We start from the raw sequence: 22276 nt of genomic DNA on the forward strand, positions 1-22276 counted from the left end.
ATTACGGCATTTCCGGATCCATAAGTGGATAGCTGTGTTCTTGTCTAATAGACAACAACTAGTCAAAATATGGAACACTTCATCAAACCCTGCACCAGTTAACAGCGGTGTCCTCCAAGGCAGCGTTTTAGGACCCACACTCTTTATACTTTACATAAACCACCTTTGCAATCATATTATAAGCAGCTGCGTCCTCTTCACTGATGATGTAAAACTATTCAACACCACCGACAATGCTGTTGCCATACAAAGCAACTTTGACTAAGTGTCAGAATGGTCAAACAATTGGCAATCCCAAATCTCAACCAACAAATGCTCTGTCATACATTGGCAAAAACACCAAATACAGAACACCAAATACAAGCTGGGCGGATATGACCTCATAGACGGTCCTCACTCTGTCGAGGACCTTGGAGTACTCATCTCAAACAATTTAAGTGCCAGTACTCACTGAAACAGCATTGCCAAAAAGGCATTAAGAGTTATCAACCTAATCTTGCCTGAGAGATTCAATGGGGAGTGAGTCAGGAAGGGTGCTAGACAGTGCAGTTCAAATAGGGGAGGATGCATGAGGTGTAGGCTTGGGGAAGGTATGTGGGGATAGAGCATGGGCTGGGGAGGGTGCTTGTAAGTGTGTTGCATAGATCTGGGAGAGTGTATGGGGGTATGCAAATGGGCAGTGCAGTGCAACCACAGAAGGGCTGGGTTAGGATGAGTGACTTATGAAGATTTTAGCTAAGCAACACAATCTTACTTGCTTTTCTTACTTTGCAAGCTCCCCACAAGAAAAGTCAATGGGAAAGGCATCAGCAAGTCAGAAGTTCTTCTGTTTTTTGCCCACTTATGATCTATCAGTTGATCTGATTAGATGAGTAACTATCTCTAAATGGTGACATAAATGAAACAGCGATCCAATGAGTCAAAGATTAATTAATCTTTAAGATTCTCTGACCACTGTATCCATAATGTCTTTTCTTATTCACATTTCTAATATGAACTTGAAGTGCCTTTATACATTCAGGGGTGTCAAACAGGTGGCCGGTGGGTCGGATGCATCACATGCAGGCCACGCCCACCCCAACTCTGTGAATGGGAAAATCATTGCAAAACATCATGTGACAGCAATGTGACACCGCAAATTTGACACCCATGTTCTAGACAATTTTTCTGGTGACATAGATCAATGGTACATCATTTTATAAAAATTCTCTTTAAAATTATAACAATGTACATTCCAGTCCTTTCAACCATATCTTTTCACATTGATCCATCCCTATATTATAGAGATTTTAGCTCACTTCATCATAAACTATAAACTTTTAATCAAATCTGAAACACAAAAGCAAGTGAAGGTATTTTCACTTGTTTTTCTGTTTCAAATTTTATTAAAAGTTTCATTTGTATATAATTCCATTGTCAACTTAGACTTGGTTCAAAACCACATACCATTTTGTCTACTTTAAATCTTTCCAATAACTCTAAATTAAAAAAAAACTGGCACTATGTCCCCCTGCCAGTTCTTCTCTTGATTTTATTTTATATTTCCCTTAACAAAATTCTAATGTTTTATGATATCTTTGTATTTGCCTATTGTTTCTCCTCTATAAAATGTTTCTTGCTCTGAAAGCCACAAAAGTGTTTTTGTGTATAACCTGGATTTATATCTATTCTATATTTTCAATATGCTACAACTAACGTGATTATTTTTAAAACCCTCATTAACCATGACTGTGTCATATTGCAAATATCCACGCCACATAAATGTTCTTTTAAATGTACTTCTAGCTCTAAAAGCCTTCTGTTTCCCCAGCATCACCCACTCTTTCATCTGAACCAAACAAACTGCAAAACACAATTTTAAATCAGGTAAACCTAATCATCCTCTTTCATCTGCATCCTGTATCATCTTATATTTTATGGTTTTTTCCCTGCCACACACATTTAGATATACCCTTTTGCCACTGACTAAATGGTGTATCAGTTGTAAAAAAGACATTGTCTGACACAAACACATCATTCTAGGCAGTGGTGGTTTCCGGATCCTGGTGCAACTGTTACGGTGCAACGGGGCCCAGCATCCACCACATGAACGCGTGCAGCACACCCGCACACGTGCACAGCGTGTGCATGCATACTTACTGCCTGTGATGCTCCGCCACACCTCTGTGATGCTCCAGCTGCTCGGCAGAGTGTTGCGCTGGCACCGTACGCTCCGTGCACATGCGCGGAAGCCCCAAATAATTCAAATACCGGTAAGGAGCATGGGCAGATGGGCCATCTGGAGCACTATACCGGAACTGTACCCGGTGCTCCTGGCAGGCAATGGTACCCCCGTATTGGCATACCGGTCGTAACCCACCACTGATTCTAGGCCAGATGTTCATTTTTAATCACAGAAAGTCTTCCCAACAGTTTTAGTTTTTTCCCCATCTTAAACTATCCTTTTTAATTTCATTCCATGTCTTAACATGGTTGATCTGAAATAACCTAGAGTTCATATTTGTCATAATGATATCCAGATATTTCACTTTAATTTCATTCTTAAAACCAATTCTGATTCAATTCACCAATTCTGTTTGTGTTCTGTTTTTATATTCTTTGTTAACATCTTCACCTTCTGTTTGTTGATCTTAAAACCTGCTCTTACACACTATTCAGCTGAATCATAACCAGTTCTGAGTAACTAACTGAATAGTACAGGAAATCCTTCTTCACTGTTATAGCAAATGGTTTTCACAACTGCAACATACATTGCTGTATAGAAACAATTCCAACCATTTGAACACAATCTGAACAATTCTTCCTTAGAATTTGCTTTGGTTTTTGATATGTTTTGAGTAAAATTTGCACAATTCTGTCTTTCCTTGTAGTTCTTTGAATCAAGCATGATGGAAAACTTAGTAGTATATGCATTTTTTTCTTCATTTTCAATAAATGCTAGTTGAAATAACCTATTTAAACAGCCATTTAAATAACTGTTCTAGTAAATAAATATTATCAGAAACATTCTCCCGGCACAGTATAAATCCTGTTATCTTTACATTAACAATATATGTTAAGCAATTAGGTTTTACATTAGCCAGAGATACCCAATAAGAAGTTAATTAACCACTGTTAGTTTTTTTCTTAACTTATTAAATAATTATCAAACCACTCCAGTAGTTAAGAACTTTGTAGATTGAAAAACCCTGTTGATAAATGCTAAGGTGGAGTTTTATATCCTGGACTTTTATATTTTCATGCAAAATGCTGCCTGGATAATTTCTCATTTACCAAATGGCTTTAGGGAAAGAAACAAATCATAAGATAATTGTTTTGCAGAAAGCCACTTCCTCAGTTGCTACTTTAGGCAAGAGATCCTCTACTACCCTTGCTTCGTTCTGTCCTTGTTTCGGAACAGGTGAGCAAATCTTCAGACATAATTCTGGAACTCATCAACATTTTTGCAAATTAAGATGGTGATGGTAAGAGCAATTTTATAAATAAAAGCCAAGTGAACAAAGCATTCTGTGAGAATACAGCACTTCCAGGCATCACATAGAGTCATGTACTCACTCCCTTAAACATTTCTGTAGAATTTAAAAAGCTAAACAAAACAATGAAAGCAGAAGGAAAAACTTATGGTATTATGTCCCAAAGGTTCTTTTTTTCAAAAGGCAAGTGGACTTTCTTTGGTTTTCCTTGAAGGTGTTTCGCTTCTAATTCATGAAGGTTTTTCAGTTCTGACTGAATGGTGGAGGATGGAAGGATTTATATTCCTTGTAGTCCTCCGGTTGTTAGCACTCTTTCTGAGAGTCATTGAGACCATTTGGAGATTTATTTGTGCCCCTCAGGGTCACCAGTGCAAATGATTTCTTCTTAGAACTACTGAAAGTTACAAAGTTTCAACAGTTTCAAGAGAGTTCCACAATCTTTTGAATAAGCACCTTTGGGACAGCCCACTTCCTGACTGAGAATCTCATAGACATTGTGGCATTGTGAATGCTAGGCACATAAATTGTTCAGAATTATTGTTTAATATTTCCAGTCAGAAAACTCTAGAGTAGAAAGGCTAAAAAATATTCACCTGAGAGATTAAATACAACATATATTGTTAATATCAAGTGAGTTTTATTAGCTGAAGTTCTTTTCCTCCAGAGAATAGAAAATATGTCTTAGTGATCACATGGATTATTTGGTAGCCATCATCTTTATAGGAGTTATTAATCACCTGCAATGGCTACTTCTCATCTGATTTCCCAGTTTTGGGCTTCTTTGGGCTATTTTCCCGATTTTGGGCTTTTTTCAGGCTACAGGAGATGTACCTTAGATTCATGTTGCACTAAGCCATAGTGTGGCTTGTTTTGCTTCAGCTTTATGCCTTAAATGACTTCTTAGATTTATTTGCTTATTTATTTATTATCCCACTTATTACTTTGCAAGTAACTCAAGGCAGCAAACATATACTGTATAATACTTCTTTTTCCTCCTATTTTTCCTACAACAACCCTGTGAGGTGAGTTGGGCTGAGAGAGTGTGAATGTGAATGTCATGTCTAAGATGGAACTAGAACTCACAGGCTCCTGGTTTCTAGATCAGCACCTTAACCACTACATTAAACTCGCTCCCACACCAAATCTCTGACTTCTTCAAAGAATGAATGGCAATATAGTGTCCTCTGAGCAGAGGCTATGAATATAGAACTTGTAACTCTTTTGGGTTCCACCACAAAACCGCGATGCCCTTATCCGCGCCGACATAAGTGCGGAGGCAAATCCGCGGCGTCCGAAGCGCTAAGAAAAAAACGACCCTACCGCCGCGACAACAGCGCGGTGACAGAAGGGCGTTCTACATGCTTCGTTCTTTGCCTCCAAAGGTAACCCTCCTCCTCCAGCTGACAGCGGCAGCGGGCACGGGGCAAAGCGGGCTGCCCAGCAGCAGCAGCCCGTGGGAAGGGTCCAGCTCAGCCGCGGGGGGCAGCAGGAAGCGGAGGAGGACGCGGCAGCGGTGGCGGCTGAGGCTCTCCCGGGCCGGCGAAGCGGGCTTGCCCGGCGGAGGCAGGCTGCCCTCTTCTTCCTCAACAACATCTCCTTGGATGGGCGGCCTCCGCCGCCGGCGCCTCCCCCGGAGGAAGAGGCAGGGCGGGCGGCGGCAGCGGCTGAGGCTCTCCCGGGGCCGGCGAAGCAGGCTTGCCCGGTGGCGGCGGCCGCCCATCCAAGGAGATGTTGTTGAGGAAGAAGAGGGCGGCCTGCCTCTGCCGGGCAAGCCCGCTTCGCCGGCCCCGGGAGAGCCTCAGCCGCCGCCGCTGCTGCGTCCTCCTCCGCCGCCAACGTCGGCGGCCCTGCTCGGGGCCCCCGCAGGCTTCCTGCTGCCCCCCGTGGCTGTGCTGGACCCTTCCCGCAGGCTGCTGCTGCTGGGCAGCCCACTTTGCCCCGTGCCCGCTGCCGCTGTCATCTGGAGGAGGAGGGCTACCTTTGGAGGGAAAGAACGAAGTATGTAGAACGCCCTTCTGTCGCCATGCTGTTGTCCCCGCGGTGATGACGCGCGGTGATGACGTCGCGACTTTAGCAACGCGATTTAATCTCCGCTATTTTGCGTAGGGCGGTTTTGTCGTGCCATGACTCTTTTGAGGCATTCATGGCTATTCTTATCTGGGTCTGGTTTGAAAATCTACCTGATCATTTCAGATACTTCCATGGTGGTTTATGAATGTAGTAATCTGATACTTTCTACATCACTTTTTCTGTTTTCAAATAATTACATTTTTCAAAAAAAAAGTGGAAATAAATTGGTGGTGGTGGTGGGGGGAATAGTTTAATTGATCTTCAGATTGAACAAATTACTTCAATACCATATACCGTAACTGAAACATGCATTATCTTTAGAGGCCTGCAAATTGCAGAGCAGAGCTGCTGTGTTCATAGTTCTTTTAAAAGCTTCATGTTCCTCAAGGAATAGAGAACCATAAGCATATTCTTACCAGAAAGTACATTTTCTGTAAAAATGATATATATTGCAACTTGATGTATTTCCTTGCTGTATTCCAGTAATAACTGCATTGGTTATGTGTGGGAAGGAACATTTTCTGCAGAGAAATTACCTCTTGATCCTGTTAACTTATGTATAAGAAACGATTGATGCTCCTGCTGTGCTTACTGAGCCATTAAACTGTTTTTCCCTGCCCAGCCCCATTTTTATAAGACAAAGATTCAAGATGAATATGACTTTCTGAAGATCTCCTTGCTTAGTAAAATGAACTTAATGGATTACTAATTCTACTGAACATTTAACAACAAGACAATGCAGAACACCAAAATAATGCATGAATTATTTACCAAAGTGTAGGAAAACTGATCTTCATCATAGAACAGCATTGTGAATAGGAAACAAGTAACAGCATCACTGATAAGAGGGAAAGTTTATTTTAATCAGCAACTGTCTCTTGCAGTGTTCTTATCAGTAGGGGATTGTATTGCATAGGTCTTCCCAGAAAATGTCTATCATTGTAATATACACACAGATAGTTGTGAATAGATACTTGATATCCACCTACTGCTCACGGAAACAGAAAAATATTAAACTACTTTCACATCACAGAGAAATCCAATTTATGATAGTTTGCAGTGTGTCACAAGTTCTAGCTGAACTACTACATTTTTGCACACTCCTAGAAATTATGTTTATTAGATAAAAATATATAGTGTCTGTATGTCCATTTCTTCCTTAACACGTTCACTGAAGTTGCCATTTCTTAGGGTTGGTGTTAGTGAGACAATTCTTAATTTTCCTGCTTAGCTCCATAGGAGATGGAGAATTAAATTCAAATTACATTCAAACTTGACACATATTGCAGGGGCAGGTTTGAAAGTGCTTCCCATCTTAAACGATAACAGGTTTAGAGAATATTAAAAGTCAGCTGTGACCAGGGGGGCATTTGCCCAGGTTCGCCTGGTACACCAGTTGCGTCCCTACCTGAACCGGGAGGCCCTCACAACAGTCACTCGTGCCCTTGTGACCTCTAGGCTGGAATACTGCAATGTGCTCTACATGGGTCTGCCCTTGAAGAGCATTCGGCGACTTCAGCTAGTCCAGAATGCGGCCGCGCGAGCGATTGTGGGTGCACCTCGCTTCACCCACGTAACACCTATCCTCCGCGAGCTGCACTGGCTACCTGTTGATCTCCGGGTGCGCTTCAAGGTGCTACTTATCACCTATAAAGCCCTTCATGGTAGTGGGCCTGGGTACTTGAGAGACTGCCTACTGCCAATTACCTCCACTAGACCGATACGATCGCATCGATTAGGCCTCCTCCGAATTCCATCTTCCAGCCAGTGCAGACTGGCAACTACCCGGAGGAGAGCCTTCTCGGTGGCTGCTCCGACCCTTTGGAACGAACTCCCCGTGGAGATTCGGACCCTCACCACCCTCCAGTCCTTTAAAGATCTGGCTGTCCCGGCTGGCCTGGGGTTAAGATTGTAGCCCCACCCGAACTGTGTGACTGTTGTGCTCTTTTTTTTTTAACATGTTGTATTGTCTACTGTTTGTCTTCCCCCCCCCCTTTTTTTGAATTGTGAGCCACCCTGAGTCCCCCCAGGGAAAAGGGCGGCATACAAATAAAGGAAACAAAGGAAACAAAAGTCTCCTTCTAATTGTACATGACTTTTGATGCATTTATGGACACATCCAGATGGTTACATCCAGATGGAAATTGCCTTCCTTCCTTGCCCAACCCTCTTTGATCATTTACATCTTAGTGTATCCTACTGCATTTCCCCTTCTAGAACTATGTAGGTCCAAGCATTCTTAGCTCAATCAATGTTGATTAACTCTTGCCATCATTAAGATATGGATTCTCTATTGTTTCATATTTTCAGGTAGCTAATGTTTCCAATTTTACTTACAATAGCAGAGTTGGAAGGGACCTTGGAGGTCTTCTAGACCAACCCCCTGCCTAGGTAGGAAACCCTATACCGTTTCAGACAAATGACTATCCAACATCTTCTTAAAGACTTGCAGTGTTGGTGCATTCACAACTTCTGGAGGCAAGCTGTTCCACTGATTAATTGTTCTAACTGTCGGGAAATTACTCCTCAGTTCAGTTGCTTCTCTCCTTGATTAATTTCCACACATTGCTTCTTGTTCTACCCTCAAGTGCCTTGGAGAATAGTTTGACCACCTCTTTTTTGCGGCAATGCCTGAAATATTGGAACACTGCTATCATGTCTCCCCTAGTCTTTCTTTTCATAAGACTAGACATATCCAGTTCCTCATATGTTTTAGTCTCCAGTCCCCTAATCATCTTTGTTGCTCTTCTCGTAACTTACATTACAATGGTTCTCATATAGCAACTAATTAAATCCATTATTAAGAAGGAAAATGTGGAAAGGTTTTATTTATTTAAACAATTCCAATAAACTATAGACCTATAAAATAAAAGTTCTGTACTTATCATAGGCATAAATGTCGTAAGTATTTTTCTATTCTTATACCCTGATTTGAATAAGGCATAAAAAAAATCCTTATGAACTCTATTGTAGAAAACCCTCTATGGATGCTGATACTTGGAAAATTATAAAATGGTAAGTTCCTTTTGTTGGAATTGTCCTATTCTTTCCATCCTTGTGTTTTTTTTTCTTCCTAACATTTTTCTGCAAGTGCAGGGTCCACTTTTATTCAGATCAACCAGAGGTGGGTTCCTACCAGTATAAGACGGTTCGGCTGAATCAGTAGTAACTCCAGCAGACACATTACCGTACTGGTTCTAGCCTCGGTGGTGCCATCTTGATTTTCTGTTTTGCACATGCACAGAATAATATTCATTGAAAAAATGTAATTCTCCCCCCTTTTTAATGTTGTGTGCATGGGCAAACTCTTTTAAGTGCAAATGTGCATACATGCGGAGTGCAAAATGTTTCAGTCACCGAACCGGTAGTAATGGTAGCAGGAACCAACCCCTGAGATCAACCAATATTAATCCATTGGTTGTGACAGAAATTGACTAACCAACTTGTCATCTGAGCTTGATGTCATAGGCTGAGAGAGAATTGAAATTGAAATTTGAAATTTAATAAAATTTGTATGCCGCCCAATCCCGTAGGACTCTGGGCGGCTTACAGAAACGAGATAAAATTTTTTTAAAAATTAAAATTAAAAATACAGTTATTAAAATTACACACCATCCATTCTATCTAGGTGGGGCTGCCCCAGGCCTGCCGGAACAGCCAGGTTTTGGTGGCTTTTCGGAAGGCCGAGAGAGTGGAAAGGGTCCGGATCTCGACGGGTAGATCGTTCCACAGGGCCGGCGCAGCTACAGAGAAGGCCCTCCCCCGAGGGGCCGCCAGCCGGCATTGTCCAGTTGATGGCACCCGGAGGAGGCCCAACCTGTGAGATCTTGTTTGTCATTGGGAGGTATGTGGCAGGAGGCAGTCTCTCAGGTAACCAGGTCCTAAACCATGTAGGGCTTTAAAAGTAATGACTAGCACTTTGAAGCGTGTTCGGAGACCAATAGGGAGCCAGTGCAGCTCGCGGAGGATGGGTGTAACATGGCTGTATCTAGGTACACCCAGTATCGCTTGCGCAGCTGCATTCTAGACCAATTGTAGTCTTCAAACACTCTTCAGGGGCAGCCCCATGTAGAGCGCATTACAGTAATCCAGCCTTGAGGTGACGAGGGCATGAGTGACCATTCGAAGTGCCTCCTGGCCCAGGTAGGGCCGCAGCTGGTGCACCAGGCGAACCTGGGCCCCCCTGGTCACAGCTGACAGATGGTGTTCTAACATCAGCTGCGGGTCCAGGAGGACACCTAGGTTGCGGGCCCTCTCTGAGGGGTGTATAATTTCACCCCCCATGCTAAGAGATGGAATGTCTGGACTATCCTTGGGAGGCAACATCAATAGCCACTCGGTCTTGTCTGGATTGAGTGCAAGCTTGTTCGCTCCCATCCAGACCCTGACAGCCTCCAGGCACTGGCACATCACTTCCACTGCTTCGCTGAGTTGGCACGGGGCGGACAGATACAATTGAGTATCGTCCGCATATTGATGATATTTGATCCCGTGCCGGCGTATGATCTCACCCAGCGGCTAGAATGATTAGCCCAAAGTCACCAGTTGGATTCATGCCGAAGGTGGAACTCGAACTCACTATCTCCTGGTTTCTAACTTGATGCTTTAACCACTAGACTAGATAATGGGTGTTAAACTCGCAGAGTTACGTTATTGTCACATGATGTTTAATGGCTTTTCCCTTCGTGGAGCTGGGGTGGGAGTCACTTGCACATGACACATTCGGTCCGTGGGCCAACAGTTTGACACCCCTGCACTAGCCAATCTGGCTTTCATTTCTATTCTTATATACTTATTGCTATATCCTTGGCTATAGCTTCAGAGCATGTGACACAACAGTAACTAAGTAGTTTATGAAGATTGCAATATCTGGCACACATGTTGAATCAATTCTATTACAAAAGGTAGGAGAGAAATGAATTAGAAATTGAAATTTGCAAATTGAAGATGAAAATATTAATCACTAAGCAGTGTGATTCTAGATATTCATTCATTCCAAATTCAGTTCTATCCAGTTCAGTGGAGATTATTGATAATTCTGCATTGCCATGATCCAGGTCTCTAGCATTGGCCCAATGTTATTCAACCAGATTTATGATCTATCAAATAAAAAGATTGTTATTAAATTTGCTGATGACACTATGCTACAGAGATTGGCTAACAAATCTCACAAAGAAAAGGGGGCCAACCTATTTTCCAAAGCACCAAAAGGTAAAACAAGAAACAAGTATGGAAACTCACAAAGAAGAGAAGCAACCTAGAACTAAGGAGAAATTTCCTGACAGTGAGAACAATCAACCAATGGAACAGTTTGCCTTCAGAACATGTGGGTGCTCTTTTAAGAAGAGACTGGACAGCCATTTGTCTGAAATGGTATAGACTAGAATCTCCTGCTTGAGCAGGAGTTTGGAGAAGAAGACATCCAAGGTCCCTTCCAACTCTGTTCTATGTTTTAACAGTTTGAAGAACAAAAGGACAATTCAAACTGATTCTTACAAGCTTAAAAATTGATGTTTAATCATGATATGCATACAATCTAGGGTATGGATGGTAACATCAAATGTAAAGGTTGAGAACTAGGAATTCCTGGCTTGTCAAAAATGCAGTACTGTACTATAAGAATTAGCTAACCATGAACATGCAGTATTATGCAGCAACTGAAAGAGTAAATGAAATCTTGGCTGCATTAACTGCATTATTATCATAAAAGGTGATCCTTCCATCTGTACTGATTAAATGTCTTACTCTGTAGACTAAAAGATATATGGAAAAACTGGATTTGATTCAGTTACAGTAATGACAAGGATACTAGAAACCATAAGGCATAACTAAATAAATTTACTTGCAAAACAGAAGCCTAACAAGATACATAGTATAAAAAGCTCTGACACACAAGGAGTTGCTCTTATTAAAACCGAGGACAGAATGAAAATCAGTAGATTGATATTAAAAGGAACTTCATTTTTAATATTGGGAGGAATAAGTGCTATTAAATAGTTGAAAAGTCTGTGCAGAACCATCGGACACTTGTTTTTGGAAATTGTACAACTTGAGTTGGATGTAGCAAAGATAAGTTTAGTAAATTCTTGCAGTGAATGGGGGATTGGACTAGGTGACTTTTAGGTCCCTTTCCAATTCACACTTTCGCTGATATCACTTTCAGAACTGCAGAAAAAAACAATTACTACCAACCTGCCTTCCATTGAGGACTTGTACACTGCAAAAGTCAAAAGGAGGGCCATGAAAATATTTACAGAGCCTTTGCATCCTGGATATAAATTGTTTCAACTCCTACCCTCAAAATGACACTATAGAGCACTGCACATCAAGCTAATTAGATACAAGAGCAGTTTTTCCCGAACGACATCACTCTGCTAAACAAATAATTCCCTCACCACTGTCAAACTATTCACTAAGGCTGCATTACTAATCGTTCCTATCACCCAACTGCTTCCACTTATGACTGCATGACTGTAACTTTGTTGCTTGTATCCTTACGATTTATATTGATATTGTTTCCTGATTGCTTATTTGTACCCTGTGACTATCATTAAGTGTTGTACCTTACGATTCTTGACCAATGTATCTTCTTTTTATGTACACAGAGAACATATACACCAAAGACAAATTCCTTGTGTGTCCAATCACACTTGCCCATAAAGAATTCTTTTCTATTCTTCTATATATGTAATTGATCATAAACTGTCATAAAGGGAGGTGGGAGAATAAGAATCCTGCTTTATAAACAAATGAAAGATTTTTCTATGCTACAAAGATAAATAAAATATAATCTCTTTCATTCTAAATCATCACCAGCTATCCTGCCAAGTCCCACTTGTTCAATATTTATTCATTTTAAAACATGTTTTCCAATCAAGTTTTTCTTCATTCATTACATTTCTTTTGATTTCTACTCTAGGATGACTAACAGGCAAATACAGGGATTCTCGTTCGTTCGCCGAAGTTTTCTTCTGCATCATTATTCCTATAATGTTTACTTTCCTGGAAGAGCCGTGAGTAATTTTACTCTTCCTCTCACCCCAGACGATTGCAGGATTAAATCTTGGCGAAAGTTATCAGCCACGGATTGATCGCCTCTTCTGCTGAAACCGGGCAAAAGAATCGCAGAGCGAGAATGTCATTGGTATGCATGAAACCTGATCTGCTCATCTCAAAACCAAATCGATATCTGATGGGAATTCCAGGATATCATATTTAAACCCAGCCAAAAGGATCCCACTTTCGGTAAAGCCCCTTTTCTACTTAGCAGATACTCCCGCCCATTTCCCATTTTCTGGCAGTGACGCATCTGTACACGTCACGCCGGGTACTGTAAGACTCCACCCTTCTCCTCCAGACTGCGGTAGCTACTGGGTCCTAGCAGGTGCCCTGGTTCGTTCCAACGGCCGTTTGTGAGGATTTTTTGCAAGGCAATAGCAAAGAAATAAAAGAGCTGTCAGGAAGCAAATGTTACGATTTTTAAAAAATGCATTATCTCTCGCACGATTTTTATATGGTGGACCGCCCAAAGACACAACCCCTTTGCGAATCATCACATCCAATATGCAAAGAATCACTAGTAAACCATTACCATCATAGTTCTAACTATGTTGTAGGATAGAAAGTGGAACCAGGATCAGGACACAGAGTTTTGTATTTTATATGGGAACTTTTTTGCACTTTGTGTGAAAACCAATGGCAGTTATTATCAAAGCAGACCATATTTGTCTGCAAAGCCATGAAGTATGATTATTTCTTACTATTTACAGATTTTATTTCTGGTGCCACCATGGATAAGGATGCTAGGTGTAAATTCTAATGATTTCCTGTAGAAATCACATTGAAAACTTAGATCATATTTAGTTACACAAAGTAAGCAATTCAAACCATTATTAGAAAAAAGAACACCCCCAAAATTGGCCCATGGCTTGAATCCTTGTGATTTTGCATGATAGCCGCCTGCTTTATTATTAAAACACAAAACACATCCAGTGGCACCCAGAATAAGCCATTAGAACTACAATACATTTTCCAGCTACGGTATGGAGGACAAGTAGCAGAATTGCTAGTCAGAATTCCCATATAATTCAGAAAACATCAAGTGTGGAGCAGGTTGTTATCAGTCTAGAATACGGTTTTGAAATCTACAAACAAGCTTAGTTCTAGCTTAGACAGCTTAGTTCTAAATCCAATATTCTGAAAATAAAAGAATTAAATGTATGTGGGTGATTACATTTTAATAAAGGAAAAGTGAAACAGGAAAGAACAACAGTAGAGATGATCAAAGGATTGGGAACAAATGTCTGAAAAGGTGTCACAAATTATCTGTGTAACTCTTTTTACTTCAGGCTGCCTTTGAAGACTTCTGGGAAACTGCAGATAATACAGATCAAGATTTTGCATTGGATGCCACTATCTTTGATGATTGATCCCTAGAGAGTTGCACAATTGTCTCCTTTGAACTGACTTTACCTGTCCTGTGATTTAATCAAGATAAGTTGCTTAAGAACTAAGAGGGGAAATGATTTAGACCAAGAATGTCAAACTCATGTCATCATGGCAGTGTCACATGACGTATCAGAACTCCCCCTCCCTTGCTAAACCAGGCGTGGGCGTGGCCAGGATGTGATGCATCTGGCCCGCAGGCCAGAAGTTTAACAGCACTGATCTAGACCTTTTAAATGGCTATCTCTGTCCTGAATTTCAGATTACATTCATCTCCCCGTCGAGATACGCACCCTCACCACTGTCCAGGCCTTCCGCGCAGCCCTTAAGACCTGGCTATCCCAACAGGCCTGGGGATAAGTCTCTAATTTGCCCCACCCGAGTGTTGAATGTTGAATGCAAGTTGTGTTTTTATTACTTTATTTATTTTGTTCACATATTGTTTGTTTTGAATTGCACCCCCTCCCTAACTATTGTAAGCCGCCCTGAGTCCCCTCAGGGAAAAGGGCGGCCTATAAATCCGAATAAAATACAAAAAAAAAAACCCACCAAAAAAATGATGGACATCTTGAGAAAAACTGTCCAAAATGAAAATTTTATTTTCCATAAAATAAAAGGGTTCAAATGGAATATCACTGTGCATACATCATACAAACCATTTTTATGCTCTTCTATTGTTTTTTAAACAAAAATATTTATATGGTAAGGTAAACAAATTTTAATAAAGACGGAGCACATTCCCTGTAACTAATAACAATTACTTTTAGAGGAATTATATTACATTCATTCTTCATATTTTAATAAACAGCTTGATGTATATGGTTTCTTTAAAAAACATGTTAATTTTGTACTGGCAATTTACCTAAAACTAATCCTTTTGTCACTTTTCAGGCCATCTAGTTGACTATTGCTGCTCCTGAGAACTATAATGAAGTCCTCTGAAAATTTGAAAGGGCTATATTGAATTATAAGTATACTTTAGTCCATAAACATGTATTTTGCTATGTTGAGTAAATTTGATATGCTTTGGGATGGGTAGAACAGAAATCATCTCTAGAATTATGCTGAGTGAAATGCAGGATGTTGGAAGAACAGAAATGGCATCTCCTAGCTATACCTCCCATTCTGACTCCAGTAAATTATCCTGCTATCTTAGGAATCATAGCAAATACAACTGTATCTCATTGTTAAATAAGATTCAATTATCAGTCCAGTGCAAGGGTCTGGAGCAGCATGTGGCTCTTTCATCCCTCTGCTGTGGCTCCACAACTGATAGGGCTTTCGGTTAGAACAGGTAGAGGAAAAAGGACACCGCACTAGAAAGAGACGCTATGGTGGTAAGACCGGATTTCTAGTCGGCTCCAGAATTGAACAGGTGGCTTCCGGTTAGGACCTTTGTATGAAAGTCGAGCCAGTCACTATCTCTCTGTCCAACCTATTTCACAGGACTGTTTGTGTAAGGGGGGGATAGAGAAAGGCGTATTTAGGTATGTTCACTGCCTTGAGTTACTTAGACAAAATTATAAAATCGGGATGTAAACAAACAAACAAGATCGAAGCCGCAGTGGCAACAATTTGAAAAAAAACAAAAACATTTTATAAGCCACATTGCAATTCTTCATTAGGTTTCTAATGCGCCACTGCCTGGCGATGCGGTAAAAAAAAAAGGCTGACGTCGGGTCAGTCACCTTCCGTTGCAGTCTTGGAACAGATATCCGTTTAAGAAATAGAATATCCCGGGGTTAAAAAAAACAACAACACCTGAAGTCCCTAAGCTTCGCTTCGTAGTGTTCAGTGCGCCTGCTCCGGGGCAATCCCCGGCGCATGCGCAGAGCTCCGCAGCAGTGGCGTCTTCGTAGGGACCGAAGAACGCTGGCGGCTCGACGGGTCAGTCAGCATCCAGCGGGGGTGTCGTCGATTTCGGATGTAAACGCGTGGGCTGCAAGAACGATTTAGAAACTCCCTCCGTCAAGGCTGGAGGAGAAGAGGGCATATGCCGGACAGGGAGTGAGAGCGGGGTGCTGGTGGTGTCCCGCACCCGCTTTTCTTCGGGGAGACGTCGGAAGGGGTGAGTGCGGAGTGGGGGTGGGGGAAGCGGAGCTGTGCCTTCGTTTCAGCTGGTGGATTCCGGAAGGGGGGGGAGAGAAAAAAAGGGGGGCGCTCGGGGAGTCCGGGAAAGAAGTGGGGCAGCGGGGAGGAGGCAGCCCCCTCTTCTCTCCCCCACCCCGGGCCAAAGGCTGGAGCTGCCTTCCCACGACACCCTCCGCCCTCCGGGCAGGAGCGAGGCTTAATCGGACCTCCCTTCTCCCCCGTTCGCCTTCCCTACGCGGCGCGGGCATTCGCCTGCCTGGCAAGCCCTTCCACCCTTCCGCTCCATTTTGCTTCTCCACCCCCGTCCCCCATATCCTCCCGCGGGAGGGCAGGGCTGTCTTGTTTTCCGAAGGCGGTAGCTTGATCCCGGGTTAGGGAAGAGCCAGGTGAACTGAGGAGGGGGGGGGGCGTGATGATATTGGCGTGATAAGAAGTTTAGTAGCGAAAGGAAAGAAGAAGAGCGAGAGAGAGAAAAAGGAAGCGAAGCCGCTTCCTTCCCTTTTTGCGTGTAAACTTCTCCTCCTGTTAGCTGTAAACAGCCCCTCCAGTGGCTCTGGCAGACATCCTGTTTATAAAAGTTATTCTTTGGATTGCTGCTGCTTCCAAGTGTATCTCCCTCTGCTCCCTCCTTCCCCCTTGACTTCAATTTCTTCGTGTCTTCTGGACTTTGCCGCAAGAGGATCAATTCTGATCATGGTTTCAGGTTGTCAGTCCCCCCCCCCGCTCCCCCCTTCCTATTCCTGATCGGTGACCATCACGATGTTGATAAAATGAGGTCTTCACTAACTGACAACATGGGGGATTTAGGAAACCTATTTAGCTTTTGCAACCACTTTCCCTCTTGGTTGCATGTTTTTAACTGGGTTTTGTTTCCTGAAGATTGGTCGGCTTTATGTGCTCAGAAACCAACCATGTTTGCTATAGGTAGTAGCTTAGCACTTGGACTTATATACTGCTTCCCAGTGCTTTACAGCCCTCTCTAAGTGTTTTCAGAGTCAGCATATTGCCCCCAACAATCTTACCAACCAGCAGCGAGACTCAAACTGCTGACAGTCAGCAAAAGTAGCCTGCAGTACTGCATTCTAACCACTGTGCCACCACGGCTCTAGTAATTAAAGGGATAAATTAGAGCAAATATGGTGCAGGTAGTCCTTGATTTATGACCACAATTGAGCCCCAAATTTCTGTTGGTAAGTGAAACACTTGTTAAGTGGGTTTTGCCCCATTTTACAACCTTTTTTTGATGCAATTAAGTGAATCACTGCAGTTATTAAAATAGAAATAGTTAAGTGAATCCAGCTTCCGCATTGACTTTGCTTGTCAGGTCATAAAAAGTGAACACATGACCCCCTAGAACACTACAAATGTCATAAATATGAAGTAGTTGGCAAGCATCTGAATTCTGGCCGTGTGACCATGCAACGGTCATAAGTGTGAAAAATGGTCATAAGTCACTTTTTTCAATGCTGTAACTTCAAACAGTCATTAAATGAACTGTTGAGGTTTACCTACATATCAAATGCTCCTGCCACCATGTTCAGTTAGCCTAGCTGCCTTTAAAGTTCTGTGGGGTTTTTCGCCCAAGTATTGAGTGTGGGAGTAAATGAGCTGATGGGTAAATGGGGTTTTAGGTTTTTTCTTCTTCCAGCATTTATGTGTTTCTATATAGCCTTGCATTCTGATTTTTACACTTTGTTTTATTATGTAGTATTGATTTGTGCTGTTATTTATGATGTATACTCCCTAAATTATGTGCAAAGTCTCTTTAATAATTTAAAAAAAACTGGAAAATTCCTTAATTGGGAGTAAGAAAAGATATCATCAGTCCAGGACAAATAGAGGGGAACAAATAAGGAAAAAGAACCAATGTCATCTCAATCTGGCAGACTAGGAATTTTGTCATGGAAAAAAGGCTCCATAGTAACTTTGCCCCAAAATAAAAGGCATCAATTGTCTTATGTAGAAAATGATGCACAAATGGTACATTCAACTCTAGGATGCCTTTTGCAATTAGTAAAACTTGGCTTGGGGACAGGAGATTGGTCAGTCTGATTTACTGACTGAAAAAAAAGATGTGGGCAAGTGAAAAAATACCTCTGACGTAAACACCTGCTCCATATGTACTTATATGTAAGGCCATGACACAAATCCAAAGCATGGGGTTTGTGTTGTGACATTACACTATACTTCATCATTGTGGGGTTGCCACGGCTATCTGCAAATGCTAGTGTTAAAATTAGATAATATTAAAATAGTGTTGCTAACAGGTAGAAAATGGCAGAAATGTGTAACTATTAGTTTAAAAACCTAGCTCTTTTCTGTCTCTTTAAAAAAATTTCCAGTATAAATTATTATAAAATTAAATGATTGAATATAGAAATCAGGAACTCTTCATGTAGACATCTACTAAAAAAGTTTAGACTTTATTTCTATTTCTCTTAAAATATGTGGAGCTTCTTTTCTTGCATACTTCGTGCTTTTCTTTAAGTCAGTATTGACTCCTAGTGACTGCCAGGACAAGTCCCTGCAGTTTTCTTGGCAAGATTTTTGGAAAGTGTTTTGCCATTGCCTAGGGCTGAGGAAGAGTCAACCCAAACTGGCTTTGCCTCAAGGGGGACTAGAACCATGGTCTCCTGGTTTCTAGCTTGATTCTTTAACTAGTACACCAAATGTATTTATAATTGACCATAAAAGTATCACCCACATCCTGTGAGTTTTCTGTCTGTTCAAGTATGTATGTACAATTTATATCCATATGAAGAATGGGTGTGTGTCACTAGCCGTGTTTCTCTGAAAATAAGACCAGGTCTTATATTAATTTTTACTCAAAAGATGCATCAGGGTTTATTTTCAAAATAGGTCTTATTTTGGGGGAATCACTAAATGCATCTGGCTGACAATCTAACTGGGGCTTATTTGGGAGTAGGGCTTATAACAGTGATGGTTAACCTTTTCAGCATCGAGTGCTGAAACTGAAGTGCATGCATGCGCCGGAACCAAGAATAGAGCAGCTGTCCGGTGCAAATGCGCACAGCATTTCTGGGTTCCAGCTGCACTCTTCCGGGTTCTCTTCCAGTTCCGGCACACACACGCCAGATCCCGGAAGAGAGCAGCTGGCTGGAGCACATGCGCATGACGGAACCCAGAAGAACAGCTGGCAACAGCGGATGTGTCCACAGATGTGTGCCACCTCTGGCATGTGTGCTATAGGTTCGCCATAACGGGCTTATATTATGAGCATCCTGAAAAATCATGCTAGGCCTTATTTTCTGGTTGGGTCTTATTTTGGGGAAAATGTGTGTGTAGTGTGTACATCAGCACCCTCCCACATGCACTCTGCAGCATCCATCCACATGCACTCATGCCACATCAGACACCTGTGTGCTCTCCCATATTAAGCAGCAGCCACTCCCCTACACCTAGTGCAATTGTACCATGACATCCATTGGCGTGCCTTCCTGCAGTTGGCAGCAGCTCATCCCGCCCAACCACATTCATGCTTTGCTGCAGGAATTGCTTACCTACCAGCCTGCTTGTGAGCCAAGGACTATTTGAAAGTTATTTCTACTTTGTCTGCATTTAATCTCAATTAATTAAAAGCTAGGTAAAAGTTATTGCATTTCCTGCAGACTGCTTTAAAAGCAGACATGACAAAAAATAAATCTGTCATCACCAGTAGTAATAATGCATTGAGGAATTCTGCATAATGTTTCCCAGCAGTTTCAAGGAGATGCTAAAAGACTCAAGTCAGATGTCTGAAGACCTTTCTAAGTTGAAGATGATAATTCTAAACTCGATAAAGTTATTGTAAGAGACTTGATTTTAGCAAAATTTAGAACCCTCACAAAATGATACTTTAAAACTACTTTGTGAGAAGATAAGGATAAAATAGTTAACAGCCTCCAAAGTCATTGACAATTCCAATAAAATACAATTTAGTTCCCATGGATATGAAACATTCTTATTTATGAACCAAATGTTTCACAAAGAGCTACTCTGGACAGCGTACAACAATCAAAACAACAAATATGTAAAAAATGTAAAAATCACATTAAAAGCTAATTTATAAAAAATAATATAAAAACCTTAGGCAGAGAGATAATAAAAATGGCTACCTCAGCAATAAAGCCATCAAGGTATGCCTTCAGAGCCACAGATCTGATAACATAAACAAGTCTTGAAGGATTTCTGGGATGTCAACAGATGGAGCCAATCTAGTCTTAGAGGAAAAACGTTCCATAAGGCAGCCAGCAAAGCAGAGAAGACATATCTCCTGGAACCTGTGTAGGCTCCTAGCTGATGATTCACGTAGCATGCCTTGCCTGGCAGATCTCCTGTGATAAGCTGATATAATGAGGGAGAGGCTGTCCCTCAGTCATGCCATGAAGGGCTTTAAAGGTTAAACCCAGCACCTTGGATTGGATCTGGGAATAAACTGACAACCAATGCAGCTTGTGGAACAGAGGTGTAGCATGCACTGTTCTTGGCGTGCATATAACCTTGCATTTCACTGTCAGCTTTGACGTTTCCAAGCATTCTTCTGTATCTACTTTATGTCCATTGTTTATAAGACATTGGAAAACAGTCTGCCTCCTTACTCCTCTTCCTCTTTTGTTTCAAAATCTGGCCTCCTGCTGTTCCATGTGACTATATTCCCCACCCCACCTCCCCATAGCAATACAGATCCAAGCACAAGAATTGCAACTGCAGCTGAAAATAATCAAGCGCAATTCACACACTCATTCTTATTTTTTCTTTTCTTTTATTTATTTATTTTGTCAACATGCATAAGGTAACAGGTATTAGTATAGACATGGACATTATTGCATGAGATTGGTACAAATAAATGGATATAAAGAAGTATAACATGGCCATGAACACATAAAATGAGTACATATCAATGGGGACAGTAGGACAGGGACAGTAGGCATATTTTTTACCTCAGAGAAACCTGATCCCATGTCAGGAAGGCCTTTGAAAGTCAAAAACAGCACCTTGGATTTTACCCAGATGTAAATTGGCAACCAATGCAGCACTCAGAGGTGAAGTATGTACCTTCCTAGGGGACCATGTAACCCTCTGCCCAGTTACATTCCAAACCAGCTGAAGCCTCCAGATTTATTTGTTTCATACTTCTTAACAGCCCATTCCCCTCAGATGCTTTTCAAGAGTAGCCTCATGTACAGCACATTAGAGTATTCCATTCTGGAGATAATCAGGGCATGTGTGACTGAAAGTAGAGCCTCACTGTCCAGCAAGGGGCCCAACTGGCACACATAACAGGAAACTGTACAAGGGCCCTCCTAGCTAAGACTGCTACTCTAGCAGGAGTGCCAAGTCCAAAAGGATCCCCAGGTTGCACACCAGATTGGCCTGGAGCAGTGCCACTGCATCCAGTACCAAATATGGTAAAAAGAACCAGAGGTTCCTGCCCCCCTCCCCCCCAAAAAAGAAAAAGACCACCTCTCTTTCTTGCCAGTATTCACTTGAAGTCATCTAAAACCCTACTGTTATTAATGCACAGGGACAATACTTCAACCGCATCACATAATTTGTTATTTAGTCATTTTTGTGTTTCTCTTCACCTTTATGATATCTTTTTTTATCAGTCTCTTTTTAGAATAGAATAGAATTCTTTATTGGCCACATGTGATTGGACACACAAGGAATTTGTCTTTGGTGCATATGCTCCCAGTGTGCATAAAAAGACAAGATACACTCATCAAGAATCATAAGGTACAACACTTAATGATAGTCATAGGGTGCAAATAAGCAATCAGGAAACGATCAATGTAAATCATAAGGATACAAGCAACAAAGTTACAGTCCTGCAGTCATAAGTGGGAGGAGATGGGTCATGGGAACTGTGAGAAGACTAATAGTAATAGTAATGCAGCCTTAGTGAATGGTTTGATAGTGGTGAGGGAATTATTTGTTTAGCAGAGTGATGGCATTCGGAAAAAAATGTTCTTGTGTCTAGTTGTCTTGGTGTGCAGTGCCCTATAGCATCATTTTGAGGGTAGGAGCTGAAACAAATTATGTCCAGGATGCGAGGGGTCTTTTTTAGGTTTCTGTCACAATTTAACCAGCTTTTCTAAATTATCAGTCTTCTTTATAAAACTGCCCGTATCCTTCTTGCTTGTAAATTAACCTCTTAAAATATATTATCATTACCTGTTTAAATTTTTCCTTTGATA

At 41.6% G+C, this 22276-nt stretch overlaps 2 protein-coding genes and 1 long non-coding RNA gene across 3 annotated transcripts in view; 2 read left to right on the top strand and 1 right to left on the bottom strand.

Annotated features, from left to right (window-relative positions):
* The window catches only part of LOC106553052 (uncharacterized), a 33725-nt gene extending 19470 nt beyond the window's left edge, over positions 1-14255 (top strand). Inside the window, exons 5-6 of the long non-coding RNA XR_015697255.1 lie at positions 12588-12788; positions 13892-14255. This is a non-coding gene — a long non-coding RNA (uncharacterized LOC106553052). The remainder of the gene's footprint in view (positions 1-12587; positions 12789-13891) is intronic.
* Positions 1-22276, bottom strand: part of AK4 (adenylate kinase 4) — a 139980-nt gene that overhangs the window by 55374 nt on the left and 62330 nt on the right. The window lies entirely within an intron of this gene.
* JAK1 (Janus kinase 1) overlaps positions 15818-22276 on the top strand; it is a 62138-nt gene continuing 55679 nt past the window's right edge. Inside the window, exon 1 of the mRNA XM_087719526.1 lies at positions 15818-16056. The gene's annotated coding sequence lies outside the window, so the exon portion shown is untranslated. The remainder of the gene's footprint in view (positions 16057-22276) is intronic.

This window comes from Thamnophis sirtalis, unplaced genomic scaffold (genome assembly GCF_051295495.1).
Source record: "Thamnophis sirtalis isolate CommonGarterSnake01/CBP01778 unplaced genomic scaffold, rThaSir2_p1.2 scaffold_7, whole genome shotgun sequence".
Lineage (NCBI taxonomy): Eukaryota > Metazoa > Chordata > Lepidosauria > Squamata > Natricidae > Thamnophis > Thamnophis sirtalis.